An 18,805-nucleotide genomic window follows, 5' to 3' on the forward strand; every position below is an offset into this window, starting at 1 on the left:
CCCACATACCCAGTAGTCTTTGCCTCCCCCCCAGATCCTTCTGATTGGACCTCCCTCTGCTGTAGCAGCCCCCAGTCATTCGCCCTCGGACTAGTGAGAGCTTTTAATTTCCATACACACTTGGCCCAGGGGGTTCTTCTGGGGGCCTGTTACGGGTTGGATTGTGTGTCCCCACAGATTTATATGTTTAAATCCTCATCCCTGGTGCCTTAGAATGTGACAATATTTGGAGATAAGGTCTTTGGAGAGATTAAGTTAGAATGAGGTCACCAGGGTGGGCTTTAATCCAGAAAGACTGGTGTCCTTCACAAAAGAGGAAACTGGAGATAGACTCACATCCAGGGGGAGCACCATGTGCACGTGGAGATGGTCACCTGCAGGCCGAGGAGAGAGGCCAGGAACAGATCCTTCCCTCACTGCCCTCCGCAGGACCACGCCCTGACGCCCCGATTGCGGCCCTCTAGCCTCCAGAACTATGACAATAAGTTCCTGCTGCTAAAGCCCCCAGTTGGCTGTTCTTTGTGATGGCAGCCCCAGCAAGCTAGGAGAGGCCCTTCCGACACAGCTTCTCAGCCCCATTTCTTGGCTCCTCCTGAGCGTTCAAAGGTTCCAAGTCTGCGCGGTGACAGTCATCCTCTTGACTCCCGAGAGCGTGTTGCCATCTGCACAGGAAGTGAACTTCCAAGCATGCAACTTGCTGAAAAGTGTCTGGCCTGAGCCCCGGGGGTCTCTTGGCTTCCTTGAGACTCAGGTTTCTGAAGGGTCTCTCACACGGATGTCTGTCCTCATCTCTGGCTGTGTCTAGCCTGGTCTGGCCTTGGAGTACCCAGCGTTCAGTCAGTGACTTCAGACCATCGTTTCCTCCCGTCCCTGGCTTCCTCCTGAATGGATGGAGTGAAAGCAAGTCGGCCCTCAGATACGCTCCAGGGAGGACAGTGGCCAGTGTCCGACTCGGCTGCTTCATCACAGAGGGTGACAGTGGGGCCGCTCATGCCACCAGGGCCACAAATCAAATGTAGCTGATTCCTTACAGTCAGATACAATATTGTTTCCTCTGCCCTCCCCACAAGCAAGTGGTCAGAGCCATAATTACTCCTGATGGCAGGTGGCAGGTCTACATCACATCTTGACATTAGCTTTTAGCTATTTTTTTTTTTTTTTGTATAGCTGCCAGTGTGCTCCGTCAAATACCTGTCTGTCATCACAATCAGACAGGTCTTAATGTCTCTGCATTACGGAGGAGGACCTCGGCTCCCTTCCAGCCCGTTTATTATGGTCCCAGTGTAGCGTTTTATCACACATTCCTCACACATAGCCTCCTCTCCACCACCACGGAAATCTTCCAAGTTGGCAGCTTTAGTGTCTACTGCCATTAATCTTCACTAGGCTGGGATCATGGGGCAAAGGATGATTTATTGCAATTACCTGTTACAGTGCAGAGCTCAGGTGAGCTGGGCTCACATGCATTTACTGGGCTGCCTTCCATTCTCCCACAGCCAAGGAGTAAAACGCGCCTGCTTTGTTTCCATGTGAATCTTCTTGCACTGAGCTCATCAAGTGTTAGTTAATTAACAGAGAAGTAAGGAGAAAATAGATTTCGATAGGAGTAGGGTTATGTATAGACATGGCTGTTCAAAGCCAGCACTGACACTGACATTTGACAGTCCATTTAATTTCTTTGTTGTTTCTGCATTTGAAGAAACATCCAAAGGAAATTCGAATTTGCACTTACCTGCCGCTTTCTGCACCATCTGTTCCAGGTGATTAAAACCAATCTGCATATAGTGTGTTTCATTTCCAATTTCTCGCTCCCTGGGATGGCAGGGGGCAGTGCATGAAGTGGGGATAATGTGTGCTTGGGCTCCGCCGGTGAGGGAGCAGCAGGGCAGGGGGTGGAATGCAGGGGAGAAGAAAGTTCCGTGAAAAGCTCTTAGCAGCAGAAACAAATGTGTTTCTAAAAGTAGCCCACTGTTTCCCCATTACCAGCTCTGATGACAACTCCTTGTCTGCTCTAAGTGAAGAAGCCCCAATGCTCTCATGTCCCTGGCCTGATGAGAAAGGGACAATTTTCAGGATAGATTAAGAAGCTTTTGTTTTTTCCTATTGTATCTGGAATCTGATTCATTCACAAGTTAGATGTGATCTGTAGGAGTACTATTTGGTGGTCCATATGATGGGCAATAAATCATTTGTTTCCTACTGGAGGGGGATTTGAACTAACTGATCCCCCTGCCTCTCTCCCTCCTCCTGCCCTCCCCTCCCTCTCTCTCTGATGAAGCCAGCTGCCATGTTGTGGGCTGCCCTATGGAGAGACCCACGTGGCAAGGAACTGAGGGTGGCCTCTGGCCGGCAGCCGGGGAAGAGCTGAGGCCCTCGTACCAAACTCTGTGGGAAACTGAATCTTGCCAACCATGTGAACTTGGAGGCAGATCCGTCTCCTCTTGAACCTTGAGATGCCTGTAGCCCAGCTGGCACCTTGATCAAAGCATGTGAAAGGCCCTGAGCTAGAAGATCCAGCAAAGCCTTCCATAGAGTCCCCACTTGGGGAAACCATGAGGTAATGTGTTGCTTTAAGCCATTATACTTGGGGGCATTTTGTTACACAGCCATAGATAACGAATACAACATGGACAACTTAACCACACAGGAATATTTCTCTAATACTCTTCACTATAGAGAGGGATTTAGGAAAAGCTACATTTGCCTTGGAGTCCTGTAGGTAGAATAAAGTGAGACCCATAAAGTAATGATAAAAGTATTTAACAAATCTGATTGGCACCGACACCAGGCAACCAGAAAGCAGCCTTGCCACTGAGCAGTGTGCTGGTGGCATTCCGTGGTGCCAGGGCCATGGTGCCCTCAAGCTGCTGACTTGTTCCAGGTGGTTCCAGGAGAAAGGGATGGGGACTTACAGGTCCTTGTGGGGCTCAGAGAAGGCGTGAATTACCCACTGATTGAGTGTGTCCGTATTTTACCCGTCAGCATGCCTACATTAGTGCCTCCCTCCTGGACACCAGCCCTGGGCTGGTTCAGGGAAGCTCGTTTCAGGGAGTGTCGCCTGAATCAGAAGGCACAGACCCTAGGGTGGAAGCCGGGAGGTGGGCACCCCCTTTGCTCTTCCCTCTGACTTAGCGAGGAGACTCTTCTGGCTCCAGGACTCCAAAAGACCACAGTCAGCTGGCTTTTCCACTTTGCTTCTTGGTAAGCAGTCTGCTGGAAACCCAAGGTTTCAGAGAACATACCCTCCCGCAGCTGGAAGCCCAGGTTTTGCTCCGACATCCTTCCTCCCATTTTTATGCATTAGTGAACGTAATTCCTTAGCGTGCAGGGGCCTGGGCAAGGCAGGCCTTTTAAACATTCAGCTGCATGCTTGAACTGGGGAAATCACAGCTGCTCCTCGCTTTTGATAATGCCAGGGAAACTGGTAAATAAATAAATAACCAGGGCCCAGGGTTCATTTACTAAATACCCCAATATGTGCAAGCAAGCCACGTCAGGCACATCAAAGGAAAATAAAAGCATAATTTAGTAATAACACGGTCTCCTGCAGCCTCCTGCTTAACGCGAGTGTTAAGTTAAAAGAGGCAAATCAGGGGGTTTGGAGCACAATTTGATACTTGGTCTTCTTTTTCTTTTTTCTTTTTTAAAGAGCAGGATCTGAGACCACTTCCTATGTTAGCAGGAGCTGGCACGGTTTCCTTCCCGTGAAAGGGGAGATTTTTCAAAATAGTTGTTACCAATGATTCTTTATTTACCCCTCAGCTGGGGAATCCCCCACCTCACGTAAGAGGAGCGCCAGGGTTTCAGGTGTTTGCGAGGATCGGGGGGACTTCACTTCCTCCAGGTCCAGGGCCGGATTTCAGTCTGGGTGTGGAAGGAACGGTGCGGGGCCCAGGCCTGGACTGAGGAGACTGATCTGTAAGGAAAAAGGAAAAAGACAAGGTGCTCGGGGAGCAGGAGCAATGCAGCGTCTCCTGGGACAACTTCCAAATTGTCTGCATGTTCCCAGGGACACCCAGACCTTCGGATCCCTGATTCTAGGGCATAGACAGTGTGGAGATGGCCCTGGGAGGGCCCACGGTCGGCCTTGGTTTCCATCAGCCGTGGTTGGTGCAGTCATGTCCCCATCACATGGGGCTGTGCACTGCCCTCCGGCTTCTCCGCTTCAACCCCAGAGTTCTCCCACCCTGGCCAGCCTTCCAGGCTTCATCACGCTCCAGCTTTGTGGCTTGGTCCTTCCCCTGGTCCCCTCTGCTTAAGGCTGACCTCACCCCTGAGCGTTGGCCCCATCTTGTCCTGGTTCCTCACGACCTGCCCTGCATCTGGGCACCGAGTCTCTTCACTTCCAGCATCCTGCATGGTTTGGTGTTTAAAACCACTCTTTCTGCAGCTGCTCCAAGCGAAGTGACACTTTCTGTCCATCAAGTCCTACATTCGATGCACCCACCGAATACATGGGCGCTGGAGTCCAGCTGCCTGGGGTCAAAGGCTGACCTCCCTAGGTATTAGCCGGTATGACCTCAGGAAGGTCCCCTGACTTTGCTAAGCTGTGGCTTCCCACGGTTAAAATGGAAATTTCTGCAAACCTCGCCTTTTTTCTTTCAGATGAGAATCAGTAATCCCTAACTCGTAAGGCTGTTGTGACAATGACATAAGACGTGTAAAATGTTACACTTGCTGACTGGCCACACGGGGAGCCCTCGATAACTGACCTGTACACACGTGACTGAATTCTCCTCTACTGTCACTGGTGTTTCTTTGAATATTGGATTATCTTATCCTCTTAACTGCTCTCCTAGGTAAGTACCATTATTATCTCCTTTGCCCAAGAAGTGCCACATAACTTGCCCAAGCTCCTACATCGATCGAGAGAAGTTTGTCTGTTATAGGCCAGAATTCCGGACCAGCTTCCACATTCCCTTAAAATGTTGAAGGATTTACTCTCCTTGTTATTCTTCATTTTGGCCGAGAGCTGATGAAGTGTTCACGCTTCGAATGGTTTTTACCCACACAAAGGGATAAAGTGAGAGAGCTGGGGATTCAGCACAGGTGTCGTTAGGCAGATCATCTGCTGTGGATGGCGACTCTCCCGAATGTCAACAGAGCAAGTTCCTACGTGGAGTGGATGCTGGTAGCAAACTGGAAAGCAAGCCACGCCTTGGGAAGATCAAGCGCTGTGGCTGATGGAAGGGAGCGAGAGCGCGATTAATTCAGCACACGGATAGACAGTAATTTACACTTCGGTTTACTTCGTACCCGTATTGGTTCAGGGGGAAATTTGAGCACTTTAACCAGTTGGAGAAATCATGCCACGAAGACGACCTTTTCAGGGACTGGAAGCCGCACCCTCCCGCGCTCTCCTTCCCATCCGCACGCCAGGCGATGCTGCCCTTTCCCACCTCAGGGAAGCCCCGCTAAGTTTCCTGTCCTCTGCCGGCCTTCTTGGTAACTTGCTTAGAAATGCCAGATGTTTGACCAGATCTCAGCCGCCTTCTGCCTGACACCCTCCCTTTTAGAGCAGGAGGTGAAACCCAGCACAGAACTTGAGTGCTTAGGGCCAGCTGACAATGACTGAGGCGCCAGGCTGGGGTGGGGGAGCCAGTTCTCTGACCTGCCCGGAGACCCCCCTCCTTTCCTCTGCAGCACTTTAACCCTCTCTTCCCCGTTACTTCCAGGGTTGAGAAAACCCCTGCAGCCTGGTGGGATGGGGAAGCTGGAGGGAGGGGTGGTCTGAGGACCCCCTCGTGCCCCTGTGCGACTCTTGGATTATTTATGTGTTGTGGTTAGGCTTGAGGCCACAGGGTGGGCCATCCTCCCCTCTCACCCCCTTTTTCCTCCATAGCCTTTCCGAACAAACGGGTCAACATTCAGAGTTAACAAAAGGCTGCTGCCAGAGCAGAAGTTCCCCGGCAGTGTTGTCATGTGCGGGAAGTGCAAACCAGAAGCATATAGGTATTAGTCTGATTTTGTTTGGTTTGGAGAGAGTTTTAAAAATAATTTGAACTTCATTGCTGATATTTACAAATCAAGACATTTCACATGAAAATCTAGATTTTTGCTTTTGCTTGGAAAATAGGAAATTTTGGTGACAGCAGATCTGCATTTCCATTAGTTGGGGCTGAGTGACCGCCAGCTCTGTAGACAGAGGCTGGACTCCCCAGTTCCGTCCACTCCTGGGCAGGACACTTCGTATTGTCTCTTGGGTCTCAGAATTAGTATATTTGCCACTCATCTTGACACTCATTTCTTGTCTTCCTTACATTCTACTTTTTTTTCTTATTGTATGTTATTTTATATTGTTCCTGTACTTGGCCCATTTACATGACTGCGGATTGTTAATTTCTTTTTTTTTTTTAACTTTTTTTAATTGAAGTCTATTCAGTTTATAATGTGTTAATTTCTGGTGTACAGCATAATGTTTCAGTCATACATACATATATATATTCGTTTTCATATTCTTTTTCATTATAGGTTACTACAAGATATTGAATATAGTTCCTTGTTCTATACAGAAGAAACTTTTTGTACATAGTTGTTAATGTTTGCAACAGATTGTTAATTTCTGATCTCTGCTTTAGATAAATCCCAAATACATATCATTCGGAAGTGCAGAGCTGGCGTAGCCAACCGGGCAGAGGATCAGTTCTAACAGGACGTTACTTACTTAGCCAGTGACTCTAAATGCCATTTGGGTCAAGACCCAGTTCAGCTCTCTCTCCCTGAAGACCTAAAAGTGTTCTTTTAATTTGGGGCTTTACAAGGATGACTGTATATGAGCAGAGAATATGAAACACAGTCCATCGAGCACCTGAGCATTTACCTGTCTGCAACACCTCCTGGTGCTTTGTGCCTGGCGTTGCACTAAGCACATGACATCCATCCTCTCGTTAATTCTTCATACTAGCCCTGTGATGATATTGTGATAACTAATGATATTAATAAAAGGACGCAACATTAGCCGATATTTTATAAATGAGGAAACTGAGGAACGGGTAACGTTAGCGGTTGCCCATGTCGGCAGCTGCCAAGTAGCAGAACCAGGGATTCCAAGCCAGCAGCCGGGCTCAAGAACCCGCTTTTGTACTCACCTCCCTCCCTGCCACCGCCTTCCTGTCTGCCGGGGAGAAGTCAACAGCAGCTCCGAGGCCCTGCAGGCAGTCTCCTCGGGTGTGGAGTTTGTGAAGAGTGAAATGAGTATCAAATGAGTGCCTGTTAGAGGATCCTGAGTTAAAATGAAAAATTACAGCACACAGCCTCCCCGGGCAAATCAGATTACGCACGAGCCCTGCGGACTCTGGGCTGGCTGAGCTTCCAGCTGCTTTCCAAGTACTATGGACAGTCGGACCCTGGGGAAGTCTGAAGGGGTAGGTGCAGGGTACGTGCGGGACTCTGATGCCATATTACCTGGCGCTGTTGGTGTTTTGTGGGGTGACAGGGGGCCCACCTCCGCCGTGAGGAATGCATGTAATCCTGGTGCTGGCAGCCGCCCTGGCACCAAGGATTACAGACCAGTCGTGCGGCAGTGGAGGGCGCGCTGTCCCTCCTTGCACGATGCGCTCTGTGCCTTCGTGCTCCTCATGCTAACAAACATCTTGTTAGACAGAAACTTAACCACCGTCGCCCTGTGTCCCACTGTGAGTGTGGAAAGCCTCAAACTCTGTGTTGCTGGGCCAGGAGCTAGTGTGTTATTGTGATTAAAAAAACCATCTCGGGGCTTGAATGGACCTGCCTTTGAATCTCAGCTTTGTTGTTTAATAGCTGTGCAGTTTGGGGCTTGTTAATTAACCTGAGTGTCAGTTTCACTCTTCATAAAATAAGGACTAATGTAAGTACCTACTCTGTAGTAGTATTTGGATGATAATTGAATAAGATGGCTCAAAAAAAATCGCTCAATATAATGTCTGGGTGTATAGTAAATACTTTATTGATGGTAATTTTATTTTAAATATTAGGAGCAGATGGAAAACATTTGTGGATCTCTTTAACTTAGCCCCATCAGTGGAGCTGTTAAACCACATTTCTTTGATTCCAAGTCACCCTTGATTGTAACATCATCAAATTCATAACTTTGGGGGAGGAGAAGAGACACTAACACACTGAACCACTTGTAAAGCACATCTTGGTGTCAGGTGTGAAGCTATGAAAAAAATTTCTATCTTAGAGTGGGATTTATTAAGTCTGAGATGTACCTGATCAAAAGGAGTTTATTTTTCTTCCAGAGTAATATCTGAAGGACTGCGGCCTTCATCCTCGTCGCTTCTCTCACAAAGTGTTTGACGTGCCCTTGTCTGTTCTGTTTCCCACACTGGTGCTGCAGCAGAAAGAACTCGAGCTCCTCCTGCTTATGGACACTGCCTTTTGATGAGCCTTAGGTTTTCCATCCATAAAATGGGATACCACCCACCCCATAGGCTTGTCGTGAGAATGGACTGAGACAACATAGACAAGTCACCCAGCCTAGTTCCTTACCCAGAAAAGGAGCCCATATATTCTCGTGTGCCCCGTCTCTCTTTGACACGGCCGACTGTGTGCGACATGGACTAGCAGTAAGTGACCTGTGTATGGAGGAGGTGGCATGGGATGACAGGGAACATTTCTGAATTAAAAAAAAAAAAACACCTTAGATCACTGAGAATTCTCGGCCTGTGTATTTAGCCTGCACTCAAACACCAACGTGTTAAGCTGACTGCAAAACCCTTGAATTAATTTTGCTGCCTGCTGGGAGGTAGCCTAGAGAATGTATTTCTATCTGGGATCCACAGAAGAGGGAATCTTCTGAGGAACAGGCGAGCATTTAGAGGCTCTGAGAGACCGAAGTGAGTGTGGGAAGGGGCACTTCTGCTCTTCGCAAAGAGCTGGACTTTTCATTCATTTGTTCAACTGATATTTTTTCTTTTTTCTTTTCTTTTCTTTTTAATTTTTAAAATCTTTTTGAGATCACTATGATTATTTTTTTAATTTTGTTTATTTAAAAATACTTTATTTTAATATTTGAAAATAAGTATTATTTAAAAAATAAAATAATATTAAAAAATTGTTGGGGGAGGTAATTAGGTTTGTTTGTTTGTTTGTTTATTTATTAATGGAGATACTGGGGATTGAACGCAGGACCTTGTGTGTACTAGGCGCACATTCTACCACTGAGCTATACCCTCCTCCCCACCCCCAAATGTTATTTTTAAAGTGCCACCTTTGCACAGGGCACTGTGCTCTGTTGGGGATACATTGATGGATAACAGAGCACGTGGCCCTTGCCCTGTGGAGCTTAGGGCCTTAAGGGGGAGACAGGCAATGAACAGGAAGGCAGATCAACATGGAATTATAAATCGGGCTAGTGCCACGAAGGAAAAGAGCAGAGAATAATAGGAGAACGAGGGGTGATCGGGGAAAGCCTCTTGGTGGGGCTGACAGCTACGCTGGAAAAGATGCAACGCAAGGCACAGAGAAGAGTGTTCCAGGCTGAGGGAACAGCATATGAGGAGCCTCTGAGATGAGAAAGCGCTTGGCGTGCTCTAGACCTGAAGAAAGGCCATTGGGTAGGAACACAGCGACCAAAGGGAACTCTGTTCTCAACGACTGATCTGCTTATTGCTTCAGTAATGTGTTGAGTTGAATTTAAAAGGATAATTATAAACTGAACAAAATACTCGATCTTCCAGGGAGGACCTGCAGGAAGCGGGATGTGAAAGGGGGCCGCGAGGGGGACTGGCCGTCTTTCCCTTCTCACGGCGCAGCTGTCAGTTACCCGGCCTACGAGTGTCACCTGTGCGGGGACTCAGGCACGCTCTGCCCTCCAGGAGCGGGGGTCCAGAGAGTGAAGCAAACACCCCCGGGAGTTCTGCTTCTCCGCCTGGTCCTTACCTCATCCCAGCCGCTTAGCATCATCCAGAAGCAGCGGGTTCAGAGCTCTGTGGAGAATACGTTTTTCTCCCACTAGCAGGGTATCTGAAAATAGTTTCTTTTCCTTTTCCTCCTGGGGCAGTGCATTTCTTAGTGGGTGCTGTTTTCTGAATGTCTGTGTCCTTCCGAATTCATCTGTGAAATCTTAACGCCTCAGGAGTAGGTGTTAGGAGGTGGGGCTTTTGGGAGCTGCTTAGGTCCTGGGCATGGAGCCCTCATGAACGGGATTAGAGCCATTATAAAAGGCCCGGGAGAGTTTGCCCCTTCCACCATGTGAGGACGCCGGGAGGAAGTGCCAGCTCTGAGCCGGGAAGAGAGCCCTCACCACGATGCCGCCGGGTTGGCACGTTGACTTTGGAATTCTCAGCCCCCAGCACTAGGAGAAATACAATTCTGTAGTTTTTAAGCTACTCATTCTGCGTACATCAGCCCAAACAGACTAATACAAAAGTATTGAATGAAAAAGACTTCTATTAAAAAATAAGTTTAGGAAGTCTTGGAGCATGGATGATAAACAATGTTAAAAATTACTTTATTTCAAGACTTCCCAGAGCTTTTCATAATCTTGGATTTCCCCAAATATGGTAATGAGTGTTTATATTTCTGTTGGGGTAAATATCAAGTAAGAGGGAAAGTCTGAGAAAATGATGTTTAATATTTCTTTTGAATAACAAATTGAGAAAAGACCCAATTTATCCTAATATATGCCAGGATCAAGATCAATAGCATTAGAAAACCAGGAATGCAAGCAGATAGATGCAACAATATAAGAAATGCACGGAATGGAATTTAAGCTGGGATATTAAAGACAACAGTATTTGTAGAAGTTCTGAATGAATTCTCTTTAGAAATACACTACATGAGCCCTAATCAGCAAGATACGTCCCAGTGCGTGTGTGGAAGGCAAGGGACCTTGCAACACACTGGAGGCATGGATGCATTTGTGAGAAGGGGTCATCTGGGGGAGAATCTAGAACTAAATGCCCTCCGTGAAAATAGTCTGAACTGGACAGTAAGGGAGATGGAATTATTAAGAGAGAGGGTGGAGCTGAGCCTAGCCATATGGTCAGTGCCACAGCCAGGCAAGCCTGTCAGGGGCAGGCACGCTCAGAATGCAGGCGACAGGGCATTGTCCTGAGAGAACCACACGCACTCCGCCACGAGGAAATGAGGACAGAGGGCTGTGGGCAAGAATCTTGCTCAGTGACTGACACTTGAGCTGATCGGAGCCAACACTGGATGTTGCATCATGTCTACACAGAGTTGATTAGGATGGATGGGAGCCTTCTAATGCCCCAAAAACATTCAATCCAGGGCAAACCCTGCTTATCCAAAGTGCCATGTACAAGATTGGCTTCTGCTTTGCAGTGCATGTGACTAAATTTGCTCAACTGATCAGAGGCACAGGACTAGGCCTACCAAGGAAGTCCTCCTCCCCTAGCCGCCCGGCACCCCAGAGGTCCCCCAACAGCTGCCATTTCGCCATTAAAAATATATGTGGGTTGTATTCAAAATTCAGGCTTTCTGGATTAGATGTAAAACAGTGTTAACTTTAGCTACGTGACTTTGCGTCTACAGACCCGCTGCCTTGGTGCTGTGCATGCATTAGAATTTGCTAACAGTGTTGGTGAAAACATACTGTTGGCCACGCGATTCCCATTGCATCAGCAGGGGTTGAACGTGGGGTGGCTATGAGACATTCGGTCGTTGACTATCCATTCAAGGTTTGCTTTGCCCCCTACTCCCCACCCCCTCACCCATTGTGCTAGACATGCCCTTTCACGACAAGTCACCAGCCCCCAAGCATCTCAAGCCAACCTGATGGACTTAGCCTCGTTGCTGAATTAGCCCCTCTCACTCACACACACTCACACGCAATCACATACATACATTATAGTCTTTTAGTGTTCTGCTGGAAAGATTGCTTGAAATATTTGCACAAAAGAATTATTATCATAGTTATGGTTATATTAGAATATACACAGATGACCTTAATGTCATGTCAAAATGTGTATCCCCAGGAAAACTCTTGTTTCAAGTCCTCATTGCAAAACTGATGTTGTGAAACAAAGTATTTCATGGCACACTAATGGCTTCATTTACTCACAACGTCTTACAAACAGTTGCTAAAATCAAATCATCCTTTCATTAGTGACAGTGGTTTAAAATATCTTACCTAAATGCATTTCATTTATATTAGAATATGTGATGTCTGGTGTAGTCTCCTAGAGTCTTGAATTGTTGTCTTTCAAACAAAGGTAGCAATGACAATTCTTTTTGCAATAAAATCTAGCTCTTCTCCTTGAACTTAGAATTTTGACGTCTGTGGTCTTCAGGGGTGGGGCATGTATTATATTCCAGTTTTCTCCTGTGATGCCTGAGATGTCTTCCCAGAAGGAGATCCAAGGATCTGGTATAAAGCAAAGTACTCCAAGGGCCATGCCAAGGTTAGAAACTCTCTGGTTTTAGTATGTAATTTGGACGATAAATCGTGTGCTGCGGTTTGGATTGGGCTCCAGTGCTGTCTCGAATGGTGAAAACGTCTCTCCTCTGTCTTGCTTGTCTATACATTTTCCTCCTGGCCAAGAAAATTTCCCCCACTTTTTTTTTCTAAAGTCCTTCTGGATCTTTGTTGCTTTGGTTTTAGCAGCCTTTACCAAACTTGCCTAACAACATTAACGCTCCTGTTCACATCTATAGCTGTGTCTGAGTGAAAATATGAAAAGCCTGGCAGCACTAAGCAGGTCCCAGCAAGTGTATCGCTTAATCAGTACGTAGCCACAGGTTAAGAGCCTGGGATTCCCATTTGAGCCTATATGTTTCCCTGACGCTATAAGGAAAAGAAAAACCCACAACTTATTCTGAGACTGGGACCTGATCCACCTGCCACTGAACCCAGTACTTTGCCTGCATTACGTAGGCTGACGGGCTAGACTCCAGTTACGCCGCGGGTAGACTTGTTGAGAAGATGCTCCAGGAGTGTTTAGAAAAGCACATCTCCTTTCTAAGTTAGGAAAGCTGTGCTTCTCTCGTGCTGCAGGTCTAAGGTAGATGTCTAAGACTCTGGGTCCCCAGGGCCTCATGGAGCGTCGTCTTTCTCTGGCTCTTCAATGTGGCTTCATGAAAGTGCCTGTTAGGAACAGTAACAAGGATTAAGGGTGAGGTTTTCCATTTATTTTATTCCCTACCTGAAATCTAGATGTTTATTGCTGTTTTACTTTGAATTACTCAATTCAGCTTGGGTTTATAAAGCACCAGCTGTATGTCCAGTCCCTGGTGAGGGGAGGAGTTTCCAGAGGTGTTCAGAACTTGGTCTCCGTTTGGGAAGTTACAGTCAGGTTAGGAGGCAAGACGCGCTTACATTGAACAACCAAGAGGTCATCCCTGTAACGCGATGCCAGCACATACGATGCAGTGAGCTCTGTCCTCCGCGTGTGAAAGGTGCGACAGGTCCCTTGGGAGCTCGCTGTGAGTACAGGCTGCATTTTAACAGGATCTGCGCCTTGAAGTATAAGGAATCCTCACATGAACAGAGAGCCTCAGGGGACGCAGCTCTGGGTGAGGCCGGTGTGGACTAGAGCTGTGGGGAAAGGCTTTGCAGAGAACTACAGAGGTTCCTGGAAGGGAGTTAGGATTTAGGTAATGTGGACCAGTATTAAATTGGCACCTGCACAGAAGCCACTCCCAGGGTTCTCGTTTAAAATTCAGATTCCTGAAACCCTCTCCCTAGCCTTTCCTGAATGAGAGTCTGTAGGGTGGGCCCCAGGAAAACAGATTTTTAACAAGCTCCATAGGATACTTTCTAAGTTTTTATTTTTATTTTTATTTTTAAAATGAAGTATAATCAGTTACAATTTCTGGTATACAGCAAAATGTCATATAACATGTATATAAAAACACACATACATTCTCTCATATTCTTTTTCATTATATTATGTATTTCATTATAGGTTACTACAAGATATTGAATATAGTTCCCAATGCTATACTGAAGAAATTAATTTTTTAAATCTATTCTATATACAGTAGTTAATATTTGCAAATCTTGAACTCCCAATTTATCCCTTCCCACCCTCTTTCCCCCTGATAACCATAAGATCGTTTACTACATCTGTGAGTCTGTTTCTGTTTTGCAGGCACTGTCTAAGCCAATTTTGAGAAAGGCAGAAACAGGTGGAAGGGGGTGCGTGCAAGGCAGGCCAGCTCGCACGCCGAGGCCACACCGCGCCTGCTGTCTGTGTGGCTTCCTTCCCCACGGCCTTTGCCCGCCCCGCTTCTCACCAGTCTCCCTTCCAGTCTGTCCTCTTACTGCTGCTGGAGGGGACAATATGAAATGAATCGGAGCATGCGTCTTGCCCCCTGCAAAACTCCGCTCTCACCTAAAGCTTGCCTCCTGCTTAGTGCGGCAGGGAAGCCCCACCCGGCCCGCCGCCCCACCTCCCAGCTCTGCCGGGCCGGGCCGGCTGCGCTTCCCCCGCCGCCCGCCCAGAGCACGGGGCCCTTCCTGCCTGAGCCGCTTCCTGGCGCTGCCCTTCTATTCCTCCTCTGTCCGGCAAACTCTCAGCCCTCACCCTGATCACACTTCTGGCAGAAAGAACAATAAACTGTCTTTTTGTGGAGCTGTTTGCTGTCTATATTCTAAAGCTGGCAACTGAATTCAGTGGAAGGAGACAGTCATTCTTTTTTGGGGGGGGGGCAATTTAAGACTTTTGATGATGCAAAGGCCCGGTATATTCTGGAGGGACAGTTGGGGACAGTGAGGAGCTAAGCTGCTTTTTTTATATTAAAGTGTGTGTCTTCTTGAGACAAGAGATTGTTGTCTGTTACCTTTTTTTTTAAAAAAAATCTCTGTGGTTTTATTTTTTTTCCTCCATTTTCAGTTTTATTAGGTAGAATTATTACAGTTTGACTGCACAGACACATTATATTGCATGTAAATACATATATACAGCATACTGCACATTTTTTCATGTTACATTTTTGGTCTGTGCTTTTGCTTGTTTTATCTATACGGCAGGGAAAGCCAACCAAATGGGCATGGGTGAGGCGAAGGGAGAGGGAGAAATAGTCTGACCTCCCTGTAAAACGGTGGTGAGCCAGATGTGGAAACAGAGGCAGGCGGAGATGCCCAGGAGGGGCATGGATGGGGTGTCCTGTGATAATCTGACAGCTGCTTTTCACTTGGTCTTTTTCCAAATTGTTATCCTCAAGTCCTCAGTTAAGTTCGTCTGCTATAATTGACCCCTCTTGGTCTACGTCAGGACCACCTTGGACAAAAAAAGAACCAGCTGTATCTGTATTTTGGAGCTGCATCAATGTGGAAAGAGAGAAAGGATTTGACAGACTTAATGGAGGAAAACTCTGAGCCTTGCTCTGGAGACAGAAAACTCATGGAATAACAGAGCAGGTATATTGTCTAGTCTTCAGGATCATCATTCATTCATTTATTCATTCATTCAGTAGAATTTACTGAGCCCCCACTGTGTGTCTGGAACTGGTCACCTCCTGGCTTCACTTCACCGGCGTCCACGGAGGAAATGCCACAATTCTTCCAGGAGTCGTCAGACTGGGACTTAGGCTCAGCGAACCTTTCACTCCCAAACACATCGCCTCCTTCCTCACGGACTCGGAAACCCTCATCCTCCTGCATCCGGTTTCCATCCCTACCACTCCCCTGCAAACTTCTCCGTCCAAGGTTGCCAGTGACCCTCTCACTTCCAAACCCAACATCCTTTCAAAACCCTCACGCGATTTACTCCTTAAATCTTAATCTCAACATTTCAAACTGTCGGTCAGTAGATCACTCCCTCCTTGACATTTTTCTGCTCTTGTGTTCTTTCTACTTGTTATTTTCCTGTCTCTTTCAGAGTCTCCCTCTGTCCACCTTCTCCTGTTTTTGTGCTTCAAAATGTATCCTTGGTCTTCTGTTTTTCTCTCTCTTTAGCTCTCTGTTAAATACTTTCTCTGAACAAGCTTCTCCCTCCTCTAAAGCTTGGGCTATCATCCATATGCAATTAGTTCTCAAAACTCCAACTTTCCAACTCTTGTTACTAGGTCTTATTTCCAGCTGCAATGGAAATGATTGTAAATACAGAAATAACTGCAACTTAAGGCTGTTGATGGGATAGACTGAGATAGTGCCTGAAGGACGCTTCTCACAGTGACTGGCATATTGTGAGCCCTCCAGATGATGAGCTGGTTTATCCTGCACAAAAGCAAGAGGATGACAATGTTACTGAACAAAAGCTCGTGTGCCCGATGCACTATGAGGACAAAGAAACTGAAATGGCAGAACTTGGGGCAGAGAAAGTTTTATTGCAGGGCTGAGCAAGGAAGACGGGGTGACTCAGGTTGAAGAAAACCCCAAACTCCCCAAAGGGTTTCAGCAAAGCATATTTAAAGGCCAGGTAAGAAAGGGGGGGTCGCAGGGTACGTGATCAGCTCGTGTGCAATTCTCTAACTGGTTGATGTGGAGGTAACAGGGCAGTCAACACTGTCTGCTTCTGGGCACCAGGAGGTCGGAGGCCACGTGCTCTAGTTCCCCCTTTGGTGGTGGTTTTTACGCATCTGAAAAGCTCAGGAAGTATACATGAGGTACTATTATCTGGGTGCTTCAGAGAGGGGCCGTGGCAGAGGGCGTGGGGGAGGGATCTGACGCTGGAAGGCCCCCTAGCGTCCTGCTCTGCATTACAACAAAGTCATCCTTACCCATGGCGGCCACCAAAGAAAGGCACACTGCATGAGGCAGTATGAGGTTGATTAAAACTCCAAGTCAGCTGTGGGCTTCGCAGTACCCTGTCAGGGTCCCCTGAAAGGGTCTTGTTAGTGATATGAAGATCACTTCTCTTTACTGACTGTATCCAGATCTCTGGCTCTGGGCACATGATAAAATGGTGTGTATATATATACACACACACCCATATATATATATATACATATGTATATACACACACACACATACACACACACTATATATATAATATGTATTTGTTATATATATTTATATATATTTGTTATATATTTATATGTATATATTTTTATAAATATATATTATATATATATATAAGTGGTGAGTGTGTATATATATATATATTTTGGCCTCCTGGTGTCGGTGGGGCTCTGTGACCAGCTGTGGCCAGCGAGCTGTGGCAGAGGGGATGTGCATCATTTCTGGGGCAAGCTTTTAGATGCTGACGCAAACCTCTCCAGAGAGTTCTTTTCCTGCTGCCAGAATGTTCCAGATGATGGTTGCTCTATCAGCCAGGTTTCTTGGCTCTCACGGACAAATAACATGCAGGGTCGCTGCCTTTCATTCACGAGGGGAATTGTGACCGATGACCGGACTTGGTAACGTGAGTGCCTCCCCAGGGCTGGGGACGGCGAGTCACAGCCACGCCGCCGGCAGGAGGGAACGTGAAGCTAGTCAGGCTGCTCCGAGCTCAGGAAGCCTCCCTCGTCATCGGTGTGACTGGGCTGGCGGTGGCTTTCAGTTTTTATTCTAGTTAATGATCAGTTATTATTAACTTGGTTTTTTCGGATCAGTTTGGTTGTGGCTTATTTAACTATACGGCATGTAAGATGCGTATTTATTTCAGCAGTATTTTTGACCTCTCTTTTTCTAATAACTCGACTTTAAGGCACAGGGGTGATAAAATTTAATGTAAATATCTGTATATTTTCCTCAAAGAAAATGTATGCACTCTCCCTCAGAAATCTGCTTGCATAGTGACACCTTATTGGTGATATTTTCCTGTTATTTCATGACAATTCTGAAAGACAAGTATTTTATTTTTCAGAGCTGTCTATGGAGGTATGATGAAAATTTTATGTGGAAGATTATATTTTTCTCTATGGGAGAAACAGTGAGCAATTAAATTATGCTATTAGCAAAAAGGTTATTAACTTTTAAATTTTGATCCTCTGAAATTGTGTTTTATTGCCAAGCTCTGGAACTGTGGGAAGGGTTGATGACACGTGTCACAGGATAGGTGGCCTTGAGATGGGGGCTGGAATAAAAACATTTGAAAGTCACTGACAGAGTGTGGCAAAGGGCTCAGTCTTCAGTGTAATCTTATTTAAAACATCTTCAGGTTTTAAGGGTGTGAAAGGGGGTAAAAAGGAGAAGGATTTGATCTATTTTATGTGGCCCCAGAGAAAGGTTACAAACTTCAGCGACACCTGCAGCCAACAGGCAGGTGATGCACACGATTGCATCGTGTTCTGGGGATTGGACTGAGGGTAAGACCCACTTAAAAGCATTTAAAACCAAACAAAAAAATGAACCAAAACACAGCAAAACAGGCCTGCAGGTGAATTCAGTTCATGGACACACAGTTATCACTCTGTTCCAGAAGGCAGACCGAGGTCGGTAAAGAGAGAGAGCGTGGTAGAAATGTTGGCTCCGGTTCAACATTAGACTCAGTTTCTAGTAGTAACTGCATGCAGCTGAAAAGGGGACGTGTATCATCTTACGGGAAAGAGCTACCGACATCTACTCCTCCTTAAGCCTGTCTCTAGAAGTGACATATTTTTCCTTGAAAGGATAAATTTTGATATATTAATTTCACTTTTTTGTCTTAATTTCTGTTATCAGAGGGGAGGGTACAGCTCAGTGATAGAGTGCACGCCTAGGATGCACAAGGTCCGGGGTTCAATTCCCTGAACCTCCATTAAAAATAAATGCATAAATAAATCTAATTGTCCCCCACTGCCAAAAAAAAAGAAAAGAATTTCTGTTGCCCCCGGTGCTTCTCCCGTACAGCATGTGGTGCTCCTGGTGAGGCAGGACATACCTTGGTATATGTATTTGGAATTTTGGGAAAATAATTGCTTGATTGTTTTGTTTCCTTTTTTTTTGGATTTCTGATTTCTCTTGGATTATTAGTAGCAATCCTGCAATTCCATC

At 46.4% G+C, this 18,805-nt stretch overlaps 1 long non-coding RNA gene across 1 annotated transcript in view; it reads left to right on the plus strand.

The window, feature by feature from the left end:
- Window positions 1–2,139: 2,139 nt before the first annotated feature.
- Window positions 2,140–18,805, plus strand: part of LOC135318697 (uncharacterized) — a 38,196-nt gene continuing 21,530 nt past the window's right edge. The window contains exons 1-2 of the long non-coding RNA XR_010376974.1: window positions 2,140–2,557; window positions 4,606–4,799. This is a non-coding gene — a long non-coding RNA (uncharacterized LOC135318697). The remainder of the gene's footprint in view (window positions 2,558–4,605; window positions 4,800–18,805) is intronic.

The sequence above is a fragment of the Camelus dromedarius genome, chromosome 20 (assembly GCF_036321535.1).
Source record: "Camelus dromedarius isolate mCamDro1 chromosome 20, mCamDro1.pat, whole genome shotgun sequence".
Lineage (NCBI taxonomy): Eukaryota > Metazoa > Chordata > Mammalia > Artiodactyla > Camelidae > Camelus > Camelus dromedarius.